General features: G+C 44.5%; 1 non-coding gene across 1 annotated transcript; it reads right to left on the bottom strand.

Annotated features, from left to right (window-relative positions):
• Positions 1–567: 567 nt before the first annotated feature.
• On the bottom strand, positions 568–673 carry LOC118663963. The gene has a single exon (XR_004970243.1). It is a non-coding gene; the product is annotated as a U6 spliceosomal RNA (small nuclear RNA).
• Between the last annotated feature and the right edge of the window lie 20,329 nt (positions 674–21,002).

Raw genomic sequence — 21,002 nt, forward strand, 5'->3', positions numbered from 1 at the left:
CTTGCACATATGTTACTAATTAATTCACCAAGCATGGCTAGCTAGTCAGTTTGCGCACCCTGTCTTGGTGCCTTGGATACAAAAATGAATAAGGTGCTAACTAATGAATGAATTCGAATCACATATCATTAATTTAGAATTATAAGCCTACAGGAAAAGGGAATGATTTCCTGGGAGTAAAAGAAAAATCAAAACAGCTTTCTTTTCACTGTGTGTGTGAGAGAGAAATTGAAAGAGAGGAAGAGCAAGCAAGCTCAAAGAGGTGTGATGAAATAAAGAGAGAATGTCAATGACGTATCCTAAGGTAAAATACGGCATTTCCGGGCGGAGAGGAATTCTAATCCACTCTCCCACACAGCGAGACATTTGCTAGCCCGGCAGTGGGAGTGTCTGTGAGATGAGGTTCCCCTCGCCAAACCTAACACCATTGCAGCCCCGAGGGGAACAGGCCTCCGTGGCTACCCTCGCCCGTTTGAGGACTTCTTGCTGACTGTTTAGTCAAAGTTAAATGTACTGTTAACAGCAGGATTGTTTTTTAAAATGAAGGTAAATAATTATTTTTTTTTTTTAAATGAGGAACGCTTCACGAATTTGCATGTCATCCTCCGCAGGGACCATGCTAACCTTCTCTGTGTCGTTCCAATTTTAGTTTGTGTGCTGCCGAAGTGAGCACTAAATAATGATTTTTGAAAACGAATGTAGAAGATGAAAAATTAATGTAAACTTCAAGAAATCTTATATTTGTTAGCCTCATAAAGTTTATCGTAGCAGCAATGTATTACCAATATTATTTCCTAAAGTTGATACTCAAAAGAGCTGAAAACAGAACCCCTTCTGCTTCCTACCATTAGATTCATATTTTTTTTAGGTAATTACTTTTTCTGAATCTATATCAACACACACTTATTCTAAACGCTATTTGGAGATTTGCTCTATTTTGAAGTCTTTCCCTGCTTGCATTAAAAATGAGTTAAAAATTCTCTCGTAGTACTTAGAGGAAAGGAAGGAAATCCATATTTACTAAATATCCATGTTCTTGCTGTTGTGTTTGTGAGCATTCACAAGTGTGAGAGTTAAAACCTGAGGGACTATGGTAAAGGGAAAAATATACGATTTCTTATCATGATGAAAGGGGCTTGACTCTTAGGTGCTGTGGTGAAAGTCAACAAGGCCTGGACGTGAGCTCTTGCTAAATTCCACTCTCAAAACACTTCTCAGCACATGGTGACCCCAAGAATAAACTCTCCAAGAAGGGATGCATCCTCAGGCAACTCCCTCCCACCGCTGGCATATTGAAGTTCATGGAGAAGCAGATTTAAGCATTGAATTGTCGGAATGGTAAGAACACCTCCACGACATGATATCGCTATTCCCTCAAGATCTCGTACCTGCTTTGTCTTCCCCCTTTGTCTCCTGGTTCACGTTCACGTTCTGGCCACTGTGCTGAGCACTTGAATTCTTACCGTCACCATCCCAGCATTACACTGGAAAGTTCTTCGGCAGAGAGGAACTCTGTAGCGTCCTCACTGATTCAGTGCCATCTGTCAGATGCCTCCACAGCATCAGAGCTGGCGCATCTTTTATGCTTTATTTTGCATTTTGATGGGCGGGACCATGAATCTGCACCTCAATGTTCAGTTTGCATTTTGCAGACACATTTGCCTGCGCTGCATGAAGCGCTAAATCACATGCACAGATGCAAACCCTGCAACGGCAGAGCTCCCCATCTCCTTTCCCAACCACCACCACGGGCAGAGCGGTGAAATGCCAGTCTGCCATCCTCTGGGAGCTGTCTGCACCTCTGGGCTAGATGTGCAAAGATCTCCCCCAACACAGGGAACGTCTGTCCTCCCGCTGCCCGGGGACTTTCCCGGAAGGGGAAGGGGACATGCGTGTCAATCTAGTGACGAAGCAGGAGGAGAGCAAGGCTTTAGACGGAATGTAGGAACACGCATGTCCCACTTAATGGCTTTATTGTCATGTGGTAAATGCCCGGAACTAACACACACAGTTGGAATGTTCAATAGACACTCCCTAGTTATGAGCAAACGTTTACATCACCCTTTGGATGAAGTGCAATGAAGTGGTTTTAACTTGACCATAACGCATTGCCATAGGCGGCGAACATGTTTATGGCTGCAGCTTGAAGGGTGAGCTGAGAGCGGCAAAGCACCACCTCACCAGCAAGGACACAGCCTCGTGCGGGGCAATCAAAGCCCAGAGTTCGCCATTCCTGCCTGCTTTTCTGGAATAGGAGAGAGCCTGGGGAAAAAGCCAGTGCATTTTTCATAGGCGTTAGTTCACCTGTCACATTAGCAGATGGAACTGGCCTCCTTTAAACATTCGTTTTCAAATGGAAATTGTTCCTGCCCGAGAAAAACGCCTTTCCCCGAAGCTTCTCCTCCTGGCCATGTATTTCTTGGACGCAGGACAATAACACAGAGGGCTACCCAGGCCGTGGTGCAATCCTTTATGGCGTGTATCCACTGTATAAGTACAAGGGGTTGGTAGGAACCTAAAATAATGAAAACGGAACCGCAGCACCAACAGAATTACAGGTCTGCAGGCATAGCATTTCTATCTCCTTCAGATGAAAGTGATGAGGGCACACAAATCCTAAGAATATTTGTATCGGTTGTTCTTCCATGATCTCAGAGAACTACGGAAAATGGAGAGAGGATTGGGAGGAAGAGTACAGAGTCATATCAGGTGCCTAGTACGGTGCCTGGCATATGGCAGGCAAGCATGATTTATTCATTTGATGGAGTAAAATGAAACTTAAAATAAGACCCATGAAAAAGACCAAATAATCTAGCATGTCTCCAAGTTTTGAAAAAACAAAAATATTGTCAAGAAAATGGGCTAAGATTGAAAGCATGAAGGGTTATATAATACTGCATATATGTATATATGGAAATACTATCATTTATTTATTCATTGAGTATCTATTGAGCATCTCCATCTGCACAGTTGCTTCTAGAGGTTGACCTGTAAACAAGAAAAACAAGCTATTTGCCTTCTGGGACGCTACCAGTTACAGGCCACTTGTGCTCCAGCAGGAAAAGGACACTGAACAATATGGAAGCTACATCAATATGGTAAGTGAAGACTCAGAGTGTCTCTATAGGACATAACTAGGGTCACATGAGAGTTAACAGGGGGAAGCAGACATGAGATAGTCCAGGAAAGGAGGTGATGTTAGAGTTGAGTCTTTACAGATGGGAAGGAATAAACTAAGGTCAAAGCCGAGGGAACAGCATGTGCAAAGGCCCTGAGGCGAGAGTTTGGTGTATTTAGGGACTAGCAAGGCAGCCAAATGGACAGCGGCACGCTGAGACCTTATGAGCGGAGGCTAGTGAGTAGGAAGGAGCAGTTCCTGGAGGGCTGGTGGGACATGGGAAGGCATTCCCAGTCTTTTATGTGTACCGGATGCCACGGCAGGGCTGAGAGTATAGGGCAGTGGTTCTCAACCTGTGGGTCGCGACCCCTTTGGCGGTCGAACGACCCTTTCACAGGGGCCGCTTAAGACATCCTGCATATCAGATATTTACATTATGATTCATAACAGTAGCAACATTACAGTTATGAAGTAGCAACGAAAATAATGTTATGGTTGGGGGTCACCACAACATGAGGGACTGTTTTTAAAGGGCCAGAAGGTTGAGAACCACTGGTCTAGGGCGTCAGGCTGCTGTTTGTTGATAGTGAATATACATCACCAATCATGAGTTAATGTAGAGGTTGTGTTATCATTTCATGGTTTGGAACATCTTTTAAAACAGAATAACTTCTCCTTTAGGAATATTCTCCATGTGGGCCTTGTTCCAGATGTGTGGAAATGATTAGTTTGTTAATCATAATATAAGGACCCCTTATGTCTGCATCTCACACACACACACACACACACACACACATTATAGCAAGTCAATTATTTTTGCTTCTAGCCTACATTTTTAATGAAAATCATAACTCACCCGGTAGATGTCTGATTAGATTTAGGGTCGGTCGTATACTTATTTCTGGAGAGATTTTGAATGTGGTTATGAATGAACCTTTCATTTGGCTGAAGTGATCTGAAGAGGGAAGATTTCTTGAGTTCTCCTTACATTTTTACCAGTGGCATTCCCACTGAAATACTCCATCTCTTTGGACTTTTCCACCTGAAAACAACAGCAACTCAGAGACTTGCTGGGTTTTAGTGTTTGTTAAAGACACGTACCCAGTTGGAACTGCACACCCACGAACTGGATCCCACGGGCTCTCCGATGACAGGAAACAGCAGGCGCTCGCTCACTGCCTGAAGAATGCTGGCAGCATTCCTGGTATTTGAGATCCGTTTTCACTATTTTGCTGTTGTTCTAATCATGTTACAAACTGGCGGGCTGTCCAAAACCCTTAGAGGTGACATAATTCATGCGAGAAAATGCATCCTAGAGGGATGTAGGAAATTTGTCCGCTAAAAATTGCAAGAATTATGATTGAGGGTGATTTAGTTAGAGCTGCCATAACAAAGTACCACCAACCGATGGCGGAAGCAACAGATGCTTATTTTCCCACAATTCCAGAGGCCGGAAGTCCAAGATCAAGGTGTGGCAGGGTTGGTTTCCTATAAGGCCTCTCTCTCCTTGACTTGTAGTTGGCCACCTTCTCACTACGTCTTCACATCGCTTCCCCATGCATCTGTCTGTGTCCTAATCTCTTCTTAAAGGACACCAGTCATATTGGATGATGGCCCCTCCTGATGACCTCATTTTAACTTAATCACACCCTTACAGACCTTATGCAGTCACATTCTGCAGCCCTAATGGTTAGGGCTGCGACATATGAATTTGGGAGGGAACACTGTACAGTCCAAAATAGGGTGTAAGTAAAAAAAAAAAAACACCCTGAAAATTAAAAGAAAGATATTCAAATTTTTATCTGTGCAGATTGAAACTCAGTGAGCCTCACACAACCTTGAATCTCACAGTTTTCTTGCAACCCAGACTCAGAATCCCATAGTCTACTCCCTTTGAACTACCCTACTCTACATCCCTAGTTTCTTGTACTTTTAAAATAAAGTTTTCTATACCTAGAGAACCCGTTTCCCCCAAAGTGTAAGGGGATAGCAATCATTTCAAGGAATCTGATTTTAAGAGTGATGGAGTAACATACATGACCAAGTGGTGTTTAGATCAGATTACAAACATGGTAGAAAAGGCACATACGAGGCAACGTAAGTTTAACCTTTCATTAAAGGTCAAATTATTTTAATTTTGTTGAAAGTCACTGATTACAAGACCTGTTCCCATCTAGTTTTAAGGAACGTTTCTCTCCATTTACTCAGAATGCCCCCCCCCCCCCCCACACACACACACACCAGTTCCCAGTCTTGGTGGCATTGTTTCAACATTGTTTTCGAGCTCTCATAATATTAGATCACTTGGTGGGTACTTCCTGTTTGTCCCTCCACATCCAAATGTTGCCTTCCCCACCCTGCCCTGGTGGAGTGTAGATGGGACTAACGGCTGGCCAGTGCAGCGGACCGCCTCAGTGGCAGCGCTAAGGATGTCCGACTGCAGCTTAGGCCCAATCCCCATGGGAGGCCAGCAGGCAGACATCCCCTGAAGGATCCCAGACTGCTAGAGGGCGTAGGCTGGGCTGAGGGACCCTCCACCCCCCAGTGCACGAATATCGTGCACCAGGACTCTAGTAAATAAATAAAAAGAAAACAGAGTCCGGCCATAAGAAACATTAGAGAAAGAGATGGGCAAGTCACTCAACCTTGGGACTGTGGTTGGGAAGAATAAACAAAACCTTTAAATTTGAAGATTGTAAAGGAGGAGATCCGGGGTAGGAGAGAGTGTGGCATGTTTGTGGAACAGGAAGTAGCTCGATGTGGCAAGAGCATAAAATACAGTGGCGTGAGTAATGTGAAGTTGCAGATGTTAGGGGTCTGGTATGTTGCTTTAAGGGATCTAATCTTTATTCCAAAAGCAATGAGGAGAATGGGGGAGTAAGCAAGTAATAACAATTCAGAGAGTTCACGCTGGCTGCAGTGTGGAAAGTTCCCAGGGCTGGAGGCAGAGAAGAGAGAGAGGGGGCCGTTGCATTAATCTAGGCAGAAGATGAGCGTGGCCTGAATAAATGCCTCAGCGTAGGACTGGCAAGAAGCATACAGAATAGAGAGATGTAATCTATGGGAAACTTGCCAGTGGCAACTCAGGTACTGTTATATATCAAACTGAACCTCAGAATGTATAGAGCTCTGCTTATCAACACACAGTTGAACTTTGAACTTGTTATAACCCTTCAAAAATTTCAGTCAAGCATTTTTATTATTGCTGAAATAGTCACTGTTAGAGATTTCATGAAAGACCAGTGCTGTAGACTTTATAATGATTTGGACTAGGTCTGTCCATGTTTGCCTAAAATAAACATTTGCTGGGACAATTAATCAGCTGTCTCTTAAAAATAATATACCTGGCCCTAGCCAGTTTGACTCAATGGATAGAGCATAGGCCTGTGACTGAAGGATCCCGGGTTTGATTCCAATCAAGGACACATACTGCAGTTGCAGGCTCCTTCCCAGCCCAGGCCCTGGTCAGGATGCATGCAGAAGGCAACCAATTGATGTGTCTCTCTCACATCAATGTTTCTCTCTCTCTGTCTCTTCCCCCTCCTACTCTCTCTAAAAATCAATGGAAAAATATCCTTGAGTGAGGATTAAATCCTATATAATAAAAGCCTAATATGCTATTGTCTGGTTGTCCGTTCAACCAATCAAAGCACAACATGCTAATGATGTGCTAAGGCTACTCAACCACTTGCTAAGATGTGCACTGACCACCAGGTGGCAGACGCTCTGACCAGTAGGTTAGCTTGCTGCTGAGGTCCAGGTGATCAGGTGAGACTGGCCAGACACACCCTGGAGCCCTCCTGCGTCCCTCCTGCATCCCAATCATGCACCGGTGGGGTCCCTCAGCCGGGCCTGTGCCCTCTCTCAATCCGGGACCCCTCGGGGAGTGTCGGAGAGCTGGTTTCGGGCCAATTCTGCAGGCCAGGCTGAGAGACCCCACTGGTGCAGGAATTCGTGCACCAGGCCTCTAGTATATATATGTACATATATATATAAATATACACTGAGTGGCCAGATTATTATACTGGTCAGATTATTATGACCACCCTATCAGTACTTCATTGACACTTCCAAAAATACTGAATATTGAAAACTTCCTAAGCAAATACTCTCAAGGTTTTATTATTATTATTATTTGCATAACTAATTCACTTCATTGTACTGATGGGGTGGTCATAATAATCTGGCCACTCAGCGTGTGTGTGTGTGTGTATATATATATATATATCTTATTTAATAATAGACAAACATGGTAATTAACCATACCTCCGCTGCGCTTCCCATTGGCTAATCAGGGTGATATGCAAATTAACTGCCAACAAAGATGGCGGCTGGCAGCCAGGCAGCTGAAGTGAACATGAGGCTTGCTTGCTTCAGTGATGGAGGAAGCCAGGTTCCCCGCCTGCCTCGGCCTGCTCTAAGCAACAAAGTTGCAATTATAGAAGCTAAACAAACCCAGATACCTGCTTTCAGCCAGCAACAGCCTCAGAGCTGGAGCCGGGCCTCAGCTCCAGTGACAGCTATAGAAGGTAAATAAACCCCAGAATAAAGGAAAAAAAAAGAGGCTGGGAGCTTCAGTTGCCTGCCATCCTGAAAACAGCCCTCAGCCCCTCACCCAGACTGGCCAGGCATCCCAGTGGGAACCCCCACCCTGAAGGGGGTGTGACCAGCTGCAAACAGCCATCAGCCCCTCACCCAGGCTGGCCAGGCACCCAAGCGGGACCCCTACCCTAATCCAGGACACCTTTCAGGGCAAACCAGCCGGCCCCCACCCATGCACCAGGCCTCTATCCTATATAGTAAAAGGATAATATGGAAACTGACCCTAACAGCAGAAAGACTGGGAATGACTGGTCACTATAACACACACTGACCACCAGGGGGCAGACGCTCAATGCAGGAGCTGCCCTCTGGTGGTCAGTGCGCTCTCTCAGGAGGGAGCTCTGCTCAGCCACAAGCCAGGCTGATGGCTGCCAGTACAGCGGTGGTGGTGGGAGCCCCTCCTGCCTCCTCAGCAGCGCTAAGGTCTGCTTCCCGCTGGCAAGTGGGCATCCCCCGAGGGCTGCCGGGCTGCCAGAGGGCACAGGCTGGGCTGAGGAACCCCCAAATTTTTGTGCACCGGGCCTCTAGTGTGTGTGTGTGTGTATATATATACATATACATATATATATACACACATATACATATATATATATATATATATATATACCTTTAATGATAATATAGTTCTATTATATGCTTTTCAACTTCACTTTATCATGCAGGTAAATGCTAATCTTTAGCAAAAATAAAATCATATAACTTAATACTTAGAAAAGTAACTTATAACAGTTCCTTGTGGCAGGTATGGTATTCCAGTAATGGATTTAAAAGGTCCCCATGAACTGTTCTTTTTTACAAATTAAAAATTCTTGCAAGTGCTATTTTTATGATCCTTAGCACCTAAATGCTTCCTTTTTCTGTTTTTTTTTTTTTTTTTTTTTTTTTGGCAGCTCAGTGTGCATTGAACTATGAGTAAGATATCACATTATTTTGGTCAGTGAAATGCTATGCTTAGCATGAAGAGTTTTCTTTTTAGGACCTCGGGATGACATTTACTAAATCACCGAGCGTGTGAATCTAGATGACTTCAAAAAACTGCCCTAGTTCCCAAAATACTCAAAAGAGTTACTAGCAACAGAAAATATCATCACAAATACTTTTGATAGAAAGAGGTATTTAAGGACATAAAATATTTAAAGATATTTAGGACAGAACAGCAGTAAAGACCTTTAAAAACCAGTTAAATTAGACTGGGTCATACATTTATTTTGACTACACAAATTTACCTCATTAAGTTATTGATCAGCCTTGAGTCCCAAAGGGAGCAGATGGTCTCCCGGGGGCGTTCTGGAAGATGAGGTTATAATGAGCCTCTGTGAGTTCCTGTTATTACTTCCGCGGTAGCGGGCATGGAGTGATGCATGGCTGCCTTTCAGGTTTAATGTCCAGTGTTTGCAGGTGAGTAGCATCCTTTCGTCCATATTTTCTCTTTCTCAAGCTCATTCCCAGGCATCTCTGCGTGCGCCTGGATCCCCAAAGAGGTTTAATCAGTGGATAAAGTTTTGGGTACCTGATGATATTATTCTTTTTATTTTTTTACTATCAAAATCCACAGGTGAGAACATTTATTATTTTGTGCACTTGTAGAAAAAAACATTTATTTTTCTTGACATTATTTTTTCCTGTTTCATCCATGAATATTTATGTCTTAAATAGTTATATCTTGGGAGTACCAGCTCACTATTATATTAATTCTTCATAATATCAATTTTCCCTTATGTATGTATACTCTCACCTACATTATTATCTAAAATATTCCCCATTGAATTAGTAGTTTCAACAATAAATAATATTATTACCAAATTAACGTATCTCTGACTTTTTTCTATGTTGATAATTACAACCTCAAATATACATTTAATACAGAACTATAGACATTATATTATATATTTTAGGAAAGAAAATATACAGCTTAAAAATTCTCAAATATACACCAAATAGACCCAATGAACCATATATGGTGAAAATAGTTGATTTAGGACATGATCTTAGAAAACTGGGAAAGGAATGAAAAATTGAGAGAAGCCTTTTATACATTTAACAGATTTAAAAATGGTTTATATTTTATGTCTGCTGACTAGACAAGGTTATGATTTGGATAAGACCTTTAAAAATTATCCTTAGAAGTCCTTATATGTATGATAAGTCCTTCTAAGAAAATACGTTGGACTCAGATATATATGCTTCTTATATTTTAACCCAGAACCCTCCTTTGTATGTAGAACTCAATTCTGAACTTATATTCCTGGCAAAAGCTTTAGGAAGTGAACCGGAAGGCAAACTGTAGAACCTGCAGCGTAAGTCAATAGATGAGAAATAGCTGGACAGTATTGTACTGCCACACTGAGCGGCAGAGTGCAATACCCCCTCCCTAGCTGACCTTCTGCCGGTGAGCGTCCTGGCCTGGCCTCGCTGTTCTCTGCTCAGCATCCACAGGCTGATGTGAAGGGTGGTCCAGGCCACATTCCCAACTGGAGCTCAGAGTCCTCTTCCCTAAGCAGAATCCCGTCCCCTGTGGTTCTAGGACCAAGTCTCCCCATTTCCTTTGAGGGAGACAACTGGGGACCCCACTCGGCTGCTAGAGGCCACACACATTCCTTGTCTGTGACCCCTCTGTCTCCAGCGCCTGGTTTAGGAGCTAACTCCATGTGCAAGGTCCTCTTCCCAGCAGCACCTCACTAGTGTGCCACCGAATGACTGAGGCATGGTGCGTGTACCAGGGGCTGGGGATCCTGCGAGCTCTGAGGATCCTGCTTCCCACAGACAGCAAATCCACAGACAGCAAATATTTGAATGGCGAAGGCAGTTGATTGTCCTTTTCATCCCAAATTGTTCCAGACTGATTGTGTTTTTGAGAGTTTACATGATCAAAACACTGACCAAAGAACACAGACGTCAAAGCAGTGGGCAAGAGTGGAGAAGGGAACAGGAAACCGACAGTGGTTCTCTCTGCAGGGGTGTGGGCGCTCAGGGCGGCCTCTGGAGCCCTAAGATGCCGCAGGCCTCTGTAGACCACGCTTTGGACAGGAGCTGACCTCCCCGAGGCCCAGGCTTTGAAGCAGAGGATGCTAAGGAGGAAGTTGGAGCCTATGGGAACACAGATGTTTCAGATGTGCAGTGAGATGCCGCCACACATTTCCCGTCCACACGTTAGCGCTTCAGATGGCTGAGGATGTTCAGCAGAGTCACTTTGATCTCGAGCCGTGGCAACAGCCATCCGGTGGCCGCTCTGTGGGCACCCTGGGAACTAGGCCCTTCAGTCCGCACGGCCTCACTGGTGCGGTGCCAGCGTGGGCTCGCTCTTCACTCAGCTCTGCAGCCTCCACGCCAGCAACATCAAGGCTGCGGCCCTCCATCCAGCAGGCCCCTCCCTCTGCGCAGGCGGCTGGTCACCTCAGCCGTGTCTCTGACCTCCAGTTGTCGTACTGCTTGCTTAGCTTTTCTGGCAAAGTTTCTTTGAGCCTTAAACTGGGCCGGAACGATCAGTTTTGCTTCCTTTTTATCGAAAGCGCACTTTGGCAGGCTGTGGCGGGAGGGGTGGTTGAAAGAAAGGCTTTGAGCAAAACCCCAAGTGTCTGGCAGATCAGGAGGAGGAGTGATGAGAGGCATAGAGTGAGGTATGGACTGATGGCTCAGCACCAAAGAAAGAAAGACATACAGGGTGCCTCTCGCTTTCTCTTTCTCTCCATATATATATGACTATATTATATATCACATACATATTATAACATAATATTCATCTATAATAATAAAAGTGTAATATGCTAATTAGACCAGACAGCTGAACGACCTTCTGGACATCCTTCCAGATGACCTTTCAGACAAAGCTGGGGCTGCGAGGCCAAGGCAAGCTGCTACGGCTGCGAGGGCCGAGGCCCTTGCATGAATTTTGTGCATCGGGCCTCTGATTACATTATAACTTTGTAACTTAATATACGTAATATATGTGATATATGTATATATGTGTATATGTGATATATGTATATATACATATGTATATATACATATATACATATATACACACAAAATGCATAAACTCACTATATAAAATCACACTGCACCTTTCAGAATGCATCATTTGTAATGACCCTGAGAGTTGTACTAATCTTGAGTTTGCACACTGAAATTCTACTTTCTTTGGTACATCCAGAAGGGTAAGATGATATACTTGTGAAAACTCAAATGCCACTGTATTTATTTCAATAAGAAATATAGCTGCTCAGAGTAAGACAGCTAGGAGAGCATACAAGGTAATGCGTCCTGTCTTCAGAGGGTTGGCAGTAACTATGGGAAGAAGCAAGTGGCTGGTTTACATACTGACTCTCCCTGTGCCTGGCCACGCCAGACCGTGCTGGGGGATGGATGTCTCCATCCGTAACAAACACATCCACCCGGCAAAGCCCCTGAATCCTGCTCCTGGGCTTAGCAGGATGCCCCTTCGCTGGTCCCTTAGGAAAGATTTGGCTGTGCGTTTGTAGACCTCCTCTCTCCTCTGTCTTCACCCGTCACCGCTCTAATTTCCCCCTGGATTCTAGGTATACCACTTTCTTTTATAGACTCATCTTTTGTCCAGATTAACATCACTGATTAAGCTACCAATTCATCCTCGTCATGAATGAAGGGTACCCCGTGGATGCCGGGGTCCAGCCCCAGCAGGTCCAGGGGTCCCCAAAGGCATAGACGGAGTCGGCGAAGAAGGAATGACATGGAGACAGCGTTCAGTTGATCAGCAGCCTCGCCAGGATCTCTAGCCAGGATCTCCAGCCAAGTTCTGGTCTGGATCTCCAGCGAAGTTCTGGTTAGGATCTCCAGCCAGGTTCTGTGTCCATGTTCTCTTGCTAGGTCCTCCAGCCAGATTCTCCAGGTTCTCCAGCCAGGTTCTGTAGCCATGTTCCCTCGCTAGGTTCTCCAGCCAGGTTCTGTCCAGGTTCTCCAGCCAGGTTCAGTTACCAGGTTCTAGTCAGGTTCTCTTGCCAATTTCTGTAGTCAGGTTCAGTCCAGGATCTTTTGCCATGTTCTCTCGCTAGGTTCTGTCTCTAGGTTCTGAGGCCAGTTTCTGTCCAGGATCTTTTGCCATGTTCTCTCCAGCGAAGTTCTTCTGTCTCTAGAGAACGTTCTGTGTAGGTTCTGTGCCTAGGTTCCATCTCTCTTGGTTCCGTATTCTAAGTTCTGAGTCTTGCTGTCTTATTACATCTGTATTTATACCAGTTGATTCAATCCTATCAATCTCTATTACAAAGGTTAGGGCGTTTCTTATCTCCATTCCAGGGAGTAAAGATTATGTAGCTTAAGCATGATTGTTCGTAGTTAAAGTGATTAATTACCCACCTGGCACTTAGTTAAGAGGTTTTATTCCCTCCCTAACTTCAGGGGAAAATCCCTACCTGGGGAAACAACCTTTCTCAGAGACCTTGGTTAAAACACATAGTGCCAAGAAGGTGAGCAAACATATTAAGAACAGTATGCCATATATGCCAGGACCCTTGAAACAGCAAGCATGGACCGGCTCCCGGCACGTGGATACGAGGTAAACTGGTTCCCACTGTCCTCACCCTCCATTGAGAACCTGTGCCCTGTTCTGGAGGCATCTCGCTGCCGCCTTCCAAACCCTGGCTCTGCTTTCTGCATAGTTTAGTGGAGAGTGAATTAAGCGGGCCTCAGTGTGAGCTGAATTTCTAACAGCAATTCCTTTTCGTGTGCTCATAAAGTTTCCAGCAAATGTCTCTTGGAAGGCAGTGCTGTTTGGCCTCAGGGAGCCCAGCCACCATTTGCAAGGCAGACAGAGGTGCAGAGAGAGGACAGATATCCAAGTGCCCTCTTGGCAGAATGGCGCCTGAAGGAGGCGTTGTCCCTGGGTGTGTCTGCGGTATTGTGTCCACCCCCCTGCATACGCTGAAGTCCTTCTTTAGGAAAGTAACATGGTTTCACAGAAAGAGTGTGATTAGATAAAGCCTTAGCTTTGTACTCTGAAAAGGAGAACTTGACTGACTGTCTCAGAGAGAGCTGTCAGAGAAATGGGCAGGGCGCAGAGTAAGCATTCAGGCAATATCCACACTAGTTCATCAGTTACCCTGTGTTTTGATTCCTACCACATTCTTCAGGTGTTCTGAGAGCCCGGCACACTCCGAAAAACACCTTTACTTCCTAAAATGGAACATGTTTCTCTACACGATGAGTAAGAAATCTCACGCCAATCCTAAGAGTATAGGAGTGCATGGTTTGTTTCCTTAAGAAGCTAAATTCTTTTATGCTATTAATATTCAATAGGACTCATGAGGCTATTTCCAAGGAAAAACTTATTTCTCCAATTTCTCTTATAGGTTTTCTCAACTCAATGAAACTGTTTTGGAGAGAGAAAGAAAAACATATAGAGGTAAAAAGATATAGAAATCAAAACAAAACACAAAATACCTAACTCAATATTTTACGTATTGCTTCCAAAGATTGATCCCTATACCAAATATATAGAACTAGTTTATATAATCCCCATGTAGTGTCTTAGAAAATCAATCTCTCTCTCTCTCTCTCTCTCTCTCTCTCTCTCTCTCTCTCTCTCAATAACTTGAAAGAACGACTGCAGGATTGTAAGACAGGTCACAGGCGGCCATATGCCATATTGGAACGAAACAGCTGAGCCGGGGAAGGACAGGGAAGGACATGCCCTTTGGAACAATGAAAGTGAAACCCGAGTGAAGCCAGAAAAAAGACCGTGAACCAGCTCTGGCCCTCACTCACTCCGCCTCTGCTTTTCATCGCAATCTATTTATTGACAAAAGCGTGCTGCCTGACAAAGGCTGGCGTGTCTACAAAGCATCAGAAAAAATGCCTCCGGATTCTGATGATCCATTGAATGGTATTGACCATTCCTTACATTCCACAGATCTTTCTCCTCTGAAGATAGAAGCTGAAATATTCTTAACTGTTTATCTTCCAATTTACCCAATGCAACTGTTTTAAATTAGAATTCTTTTCCACTTTCGGGAGGGAATAAGATATCCTTATATGGTGAATAAACACTGTTCTCAATGTGGTATATTCAGCATTTTAAATGCACTTATATAGCTTACATCGCTATTTTTGTGATTAAGTAGAATAATCAATTGCAAAATCCTGTTTAAAATGAATGTTTTGGTTTTATATTCTAATTTTCATTATTTTATTTATATATTTGAGGTTCAATTTTTATACATATGTATTAATTTATTTTCTCATTTATCTGCTTTATCTACCAAATACCAATTTTCTCTATTTTTCTAGTTTAAGCAATAAAATAGTGATTTATTTGGATACTTGAAGCCCGATGCATGAAATTCATGCAAGAGTAGGCCTTCCTTCCCCCAGCTGCTGGCACCAGCTTCCCTCCCAGCCCTGGCTTCATCTGGAAGGTCGTCTGGAAGGATGTCTGGTATAATTAGCATATTACACTTTTATTATTACAGATGTAAAAGGAGGAGCTACTGGTCAGATAGAGCTTATTTGTGGCAGTGTGGAATTACTCAACTATGAAAAGAAAACATACCAGAAAAACATGTAAGCTAATCTTTGCATTAAAATTACTATTAAATCACTGTAATCACCAAAAGACATCCAAATACCCTAACAAAACGTCTCCCTTTTCACCTTCCCTTTAGCACTCACCAGAGTGAGGTGCATCCCCCATGCATGGCTTAGCATGTACTAGTCATGAAGTTATATGATGGATGAAGCAAAAGTCACTGTCCATCTATGAGTAAGTCCCAGAGCAATCCGAATCGGTTGAAAAGCCTGTGGCTTCTAAATCAAACTTAAGAGTCTGTACCTCTCAGAAACGTGACTAATAACATTAATAACTAAACACAAGATTAAACAACTCCTAAGTATTAAACCAGAGAAATTTTAGACAAGCAGGTAGAATAAACCAAAGTGCCAGAGTGACCAGCAGATTGAAGGAGGTTGTTGGACCCACTAGTCCTTGAGCCCCGTTCCCACTGTCCCTTCAGAGCCCCTCCTGGGGGCAGGAGATGGTATTCTTTTCATGTTGCATGTGTTCTAGGAGCGCTGGAACCCACCCATGGGAATTTGTGTGTGTCCGCTGCTAGTGACTACATTTTAAGGGAAGCCACAAACAGCCATGGAACGATGTGAGTAACTCGGCAGTCTGACCTACACCTGATCCAATTTGCCTACGTCGGCAGAAAGGGAAGTAGAAATACAACTATATGCCCTCCCACGGGACGTTCAAATGCCAGGTGTCTGCACCATAAGAATACTAGCAAATGTTCTTACGATGAGACTATAGAATCGGAGGAATCTTGAAAAAGCTCTCTCTTACTTTTCACATTTTACAGGAAAAGAAACGTAGTCCAGGTTATCATTGTCATGTTGAAACTGTCAATATTTTAATACCCAATGCATCAGCAAATTTTAAGGAAATGGACAGGAGATTATAAGCAGAAGGGAAGCGGGTGGGTGCTATTTGGATTCTTGTTGAAGCTGGACAAATGATTTCCTGGTGGCATTGCCTACCAGCTCAGCTTCTCCAAACAGCCAGCGTGGCCAAGCAGAATGCTACGCATCAGAGAGGAGCGAATCGTTTAATTAAAAGGAGACGCTCTACATGACTGCACCATTAACCTGATGATGGCTGAGTTAAAGGCAGAGCCAGATGCTTTTGTGTTTCTTGTTTGTATTTGATTTTCATGTGTGTGTTCATTGCCATGCTTAGCATTATTGGGCCGCGATAGCCTACAAAATAAAATCCTTTAATACTCTATTTAGAACTAGAGGAGACAAAGCTTGATCAATACTTTTTATGAATCTGTAAACTATTCAGCACAGCATGTTCCCACAGGCTTTCCCCGGGCGACATGGTTATATTATTTCGGGGCCAGAGGCCCAAGCGATATTGAAATCCTGCTTGAATTCATCTTCTGCAGACCATAAACATGACAAGATTCCCCAGAATTTACATTTTTTTATCCCATAGATTAATCAATCTTGCAGGTGGAAAGAGAAAGATTTTGATGTGCGTGCTACAGACAAGCGTTTAAGCCTGAGGAGAGTATAAGAAATTAACATCCTTTCCCAACAAAAGTGGGTATAGTGAGGGTGGTTTGTCTAAATTAAGGAAAATGCAGTTATGATTTCCATTTGCCACATGATTTTTGATAGATTTTTGACAATGATGTCAACAGTGTCATAAATAAAACCTCTGGAATTGAAAAGTTTATGAAAAATAATTCTTTGGCAATGACAAAATAGCAACGGATTTTTTGTTTCTTTTCAACTCAAAATCAGATACTGATTAAGAAATAGGTTTTTAAAAAATATTCTTAATATTTTCAATTACAGTTGACATACAGTATTATATTAGTTTCAAGTGTACAGCATAGTGATTAGACACTTATATGAAGTGATCACCCCAATGATCTAGTACCCATTTGACACAATACACAGTTATTACAATACTAGAGGCCCAATGCATGAAATCCGTGCAAGGGGCTTGGCCCTCATAGCCCTGGCTTCATCCAGAAGTTCATCTGGAAGGATGTCCGGAAGGGTGTCCAGTCTAACTAGCATATTATGCTTTTATTATTATAGATTATTGACTATCTCCCTTATCTGCTCAGTGTTACTAACTGAAGTATTTTTTATTGGTGTTGTCCAAAATGCTAGGATTCTCATAGGTGTTTTACTACAAAACTATTACATGATCTGTCAGAACAGACCTGCCCCAAATGGGCTTCTGTTGTTTCTAAGAAAAAGCTGTCAAATATTTCTATATTTATCCTCTAAAAATAGAATTTTTTTTCTCCAAGGATCTTATCAATTGTTTATGTACAGTAGCAACTACATTATTTTAATCTTTTCTTTGGACATTTCTTTAGCATAAAAATGCCACTGGCAATTTCAAAATGTCACCGACTACTTTACAGATTGAGGTTATTTTCTAGAAGTGTTGACTCACCTTCCTTACCAGTTTAAAGAAGTGTCAAACGGAAGCACGGCTGTGGTGACTGCGTGGATTCTTGTCAATTTGCCCACGTCATCCTCTCTCCTCTGAATGGGCCTGCCTGTCCCCTGTGTGTACTGAGCTAGGACAGCAAGGGCATTGGTCTGCAGCCAGCGTGCATCCCACTTCCCCATGGACACCGGTCCTTAGAATCAGGACACAGGGTTTATGGAATATATTTCAGACTCAACCTGACGTTCCTTAGGTCTGGCCTGATTTGTTTTAGTCCCTTCAGCCAGTGGTTACTTCCACAGGGAAAAAACATACGGCAGTAAATTTAGGCAGATTTTATGGAGGGAGAGAGTCTTGGGTTTGAATCTGACTAGCTTACTTTATGTGAATGTGGGTGAGCGAAGTTTGAGTGTTATCGACTCCGAGATGAGTTGCATCCTCTGGACTCTGCCAATTCTAATATACTAGAGGCCTGGCAGCAATCAGGGCCCATCAGGTTCCTCGCCTCCGCCTTCCCTCACTCTCTCAGCACAGGCCTCCACCACTGGTTGCCTGCCATGTTCCGTGCCTCCCCCTGGTGGTCAGCAAAGTGATCGAACTCTCCGTTTCCAGGTCGAACTCCTGAGGGGACACTTTGCATATTAGCCTTTTAGATATATAGTTTTCAAGGCTTTTTGCAAAGCAAGTCTCTCAGTGCCTAACACAACGAATCCTTAACCAAAGCTGATCTTGCCATACTGCTCACCCCAGCTCTGTGTGGGAATGCCCTCTTCTGATCTTCAAAACCATCAGGTCTATAGGGCAATGCAACCCTTCACGGCCACGTGTAAGCTTCCCGCCACAGGAGGACAAGGACCAGGAAAAGCTCGCTGGACACCAGGAGGCAGGCCACACAAGGACTGGAAACTGTCCTGGAGGCACCTGAGCGCACGCCTGCCTTCCACCCGCATCCCAAGCCCAGCTCAGCCCCAGGCCCACAGAGGACAGTGACTGCAGAGAAGGATGAAACCCCACTCCTGGGGTTGCCAGCCTTGACTCCATGACCCCTTGTCGGTGCCATGCAGTCCTTCTCCTGGGATATCCTGTCTCCCAGCCCCTCTCCTTAAATAAATGTAATTTTCCTTAATCACCATCTGAGATGGCCATTTAGCTGGCCCGTCACCACCCACCATGTGAAACCATTTGTGCTATAGAATAGAAATGATGTCTAAAGGATTAAAGGAGATAGAGTCCTGTGATAGTAGTGAATGCTCAGGGTATGTGAGTCCCTTTCCCATGCAGCACTATTTCCATCCCCTTTAAATTGCCAAACTCTTCAATGACCTTAGTCATTCCTGGAGAGAAGAAAAGCATATTATTTAATATATATATATATATATTGATTTCAGAGAGGAAGGGAGACACAGAGAGATAGAAACATCAATGATGAGAGAGAATCATTGATCAGCTGCCTCCTGCACACCCCACACTGGGGATTGAGCCTGCACCTGGGCATGTGCCCTGACTGGGAATTGAACCATGACCCACTAGTTCAGTGGTTCTCAACCTTCTGGCTCTTTAAATACAGTTCCTCATGTTGTGACACAACCATAAAATTATTTTCGTTGCTACTTCATAACTGTCTTGTTGCTACTGTGATGAATCGTAATGTCAATATCTGACATGCAGGATGGTCTTAGGTGACCCCTGTGAAAGGGTCGTTGGACCGCCAAAGGGGTCGTGACCCACAGGTTGAGAACCGCTGCCCTAGTTCATACCACTGAGCCATGTCTGCCGGGCGAAAAGCACATTCTTTAACAAGACCTCAATCCTAGCCATTTATTTTCTAGAGCAACGATCTTACCCATAATCCTTCCACCCTCATTACGGGTTTCTCTCCTCACCTGGTTTGGTATGATGAACGCCGTTTCTACCTCTTCACCCCCAAAGGGTCAGTTTGGGGGTGACTTCCCCACAAGGCAAGCGATTCCGGTAGAAAGGTGGGAGGGAGGAGAAGGAGGAGGTCTGAGGTGATGGAGATTCCGCCAGTCAGACAGCTCCAAGGACAGCATCGCTCTCCAGGCCCAGGGCCCCAGGACACCCCAGCCCAGGGTCTCAGGACACCCAGCCCAGGGCCCCAGGCCGCCCCAGCCCAGGGCCTAGACCACCCCAGCCCAGGGCCCCAGGCCGCCCCAGCCCAGGGCCTAAACCACCCCAGTCCAGGGCCCCAGGCCGCCCCAGCCCAGGGCCTCAGGACACCCCAGCCCAGGGCCTCAGGCTGCCCCAGCCCAGGCCCCAGGCCGCAGGGCTCTAGGCTTTCTCTGCAGGAGGTTGGAGGCTCCCAGAGGCTGGGCAGGGGGAGCCACATGCCCACCTGCTGGCGATAGTGAGGTGAATTGGCTGGAGGTGAATCAGTTTAAAACTAATCATAAAACTGACCAAAAGTTGCCTTGTTTTTTTTAAACATCACCACATGGCAGCAATTTTAAATAAAAACTCCTCTCCCCAGAAGCCTCTATCAGACCACGAATTAGTCCTGGGGGTGCCCTGCCTGCCCTGGGCTGCATGCAGTTCAGCATCTCTTCTCCAGCCTGTGACGCTTCCCCGTTTTGCTCTAGACGTGCCTGCCTTCCAACAGCGGCCCCGGAACACGCGGTCGCCCAGAGAGGATTCACAGAAACAGGGCCAGCGGCGTCCCCATGCTATGCGAGCTTGCAGGTCTGACACGTCCCCCAGTGAGAGCATGATGCAAACCGAGGTGGATCATTTTAGTTTAGCGAGTCCATGTTTTGGTTCATGTGAGAAATACATGTGTTTAGTGATGATTGTTTAAAACGCCTGTGTTGCCCTAACCGGTTTTGCTCAGTGGATAGAGCATCAGCCTGAGGACTGAAGGGTCTCAGGTTTGATTCCGGTCAAGGGCATGTACCTTGGTTGCGGGCACATCCCCAGTGGGAGGTGTGCAGGAGGCAGCTGATCAATGTTTCTCTCTCATTGATGTTTCTCTCTATCCCTCTCCCTTCCTCTCTGTAGAAAATCAATAAAATAGATTAAAAAAATAAATAAAACGCCTGTGTTGTATGGAGGGTGGGATATGGAAACATGGCTGCGGTAGTTTCACAGGGATGGTGGGCTGGTGGGAAGAGGGGACCATGGCTGGACCTCTAGCATTTACAGTGAAGTCTTCATATTTTTGTGGAGGTTGCATTTGACAAACCAATAAAAACAAGAAGGCATTCTAAAGTTGCTTTGACTTGGACTTTACATAGAAATTTCAAGAAGCGAGTATTCTTAATTAATACCAAGACAATAGTGACCACGCCCAGCAGCCCGCCCATGCGGGTCTTCACAATCATGCTG

The sequence above is a fragment of the Myotis myotis genome, unplaced genomic scaffold (genome assembly GCF_014108235.1).
Source record: "Myotis myotis isolate mMyoMyo1 unplaced genomic scaffold, mMyoMyo1.p scaffold_m19_p_9, whole genome shotgun sequence".
Lineage (NCBI taxonomy): Eukaryota > Metazoa > Chordata > Mammalia > Chiroptera > Vespertilionidae > Myotis > Myotis myotis.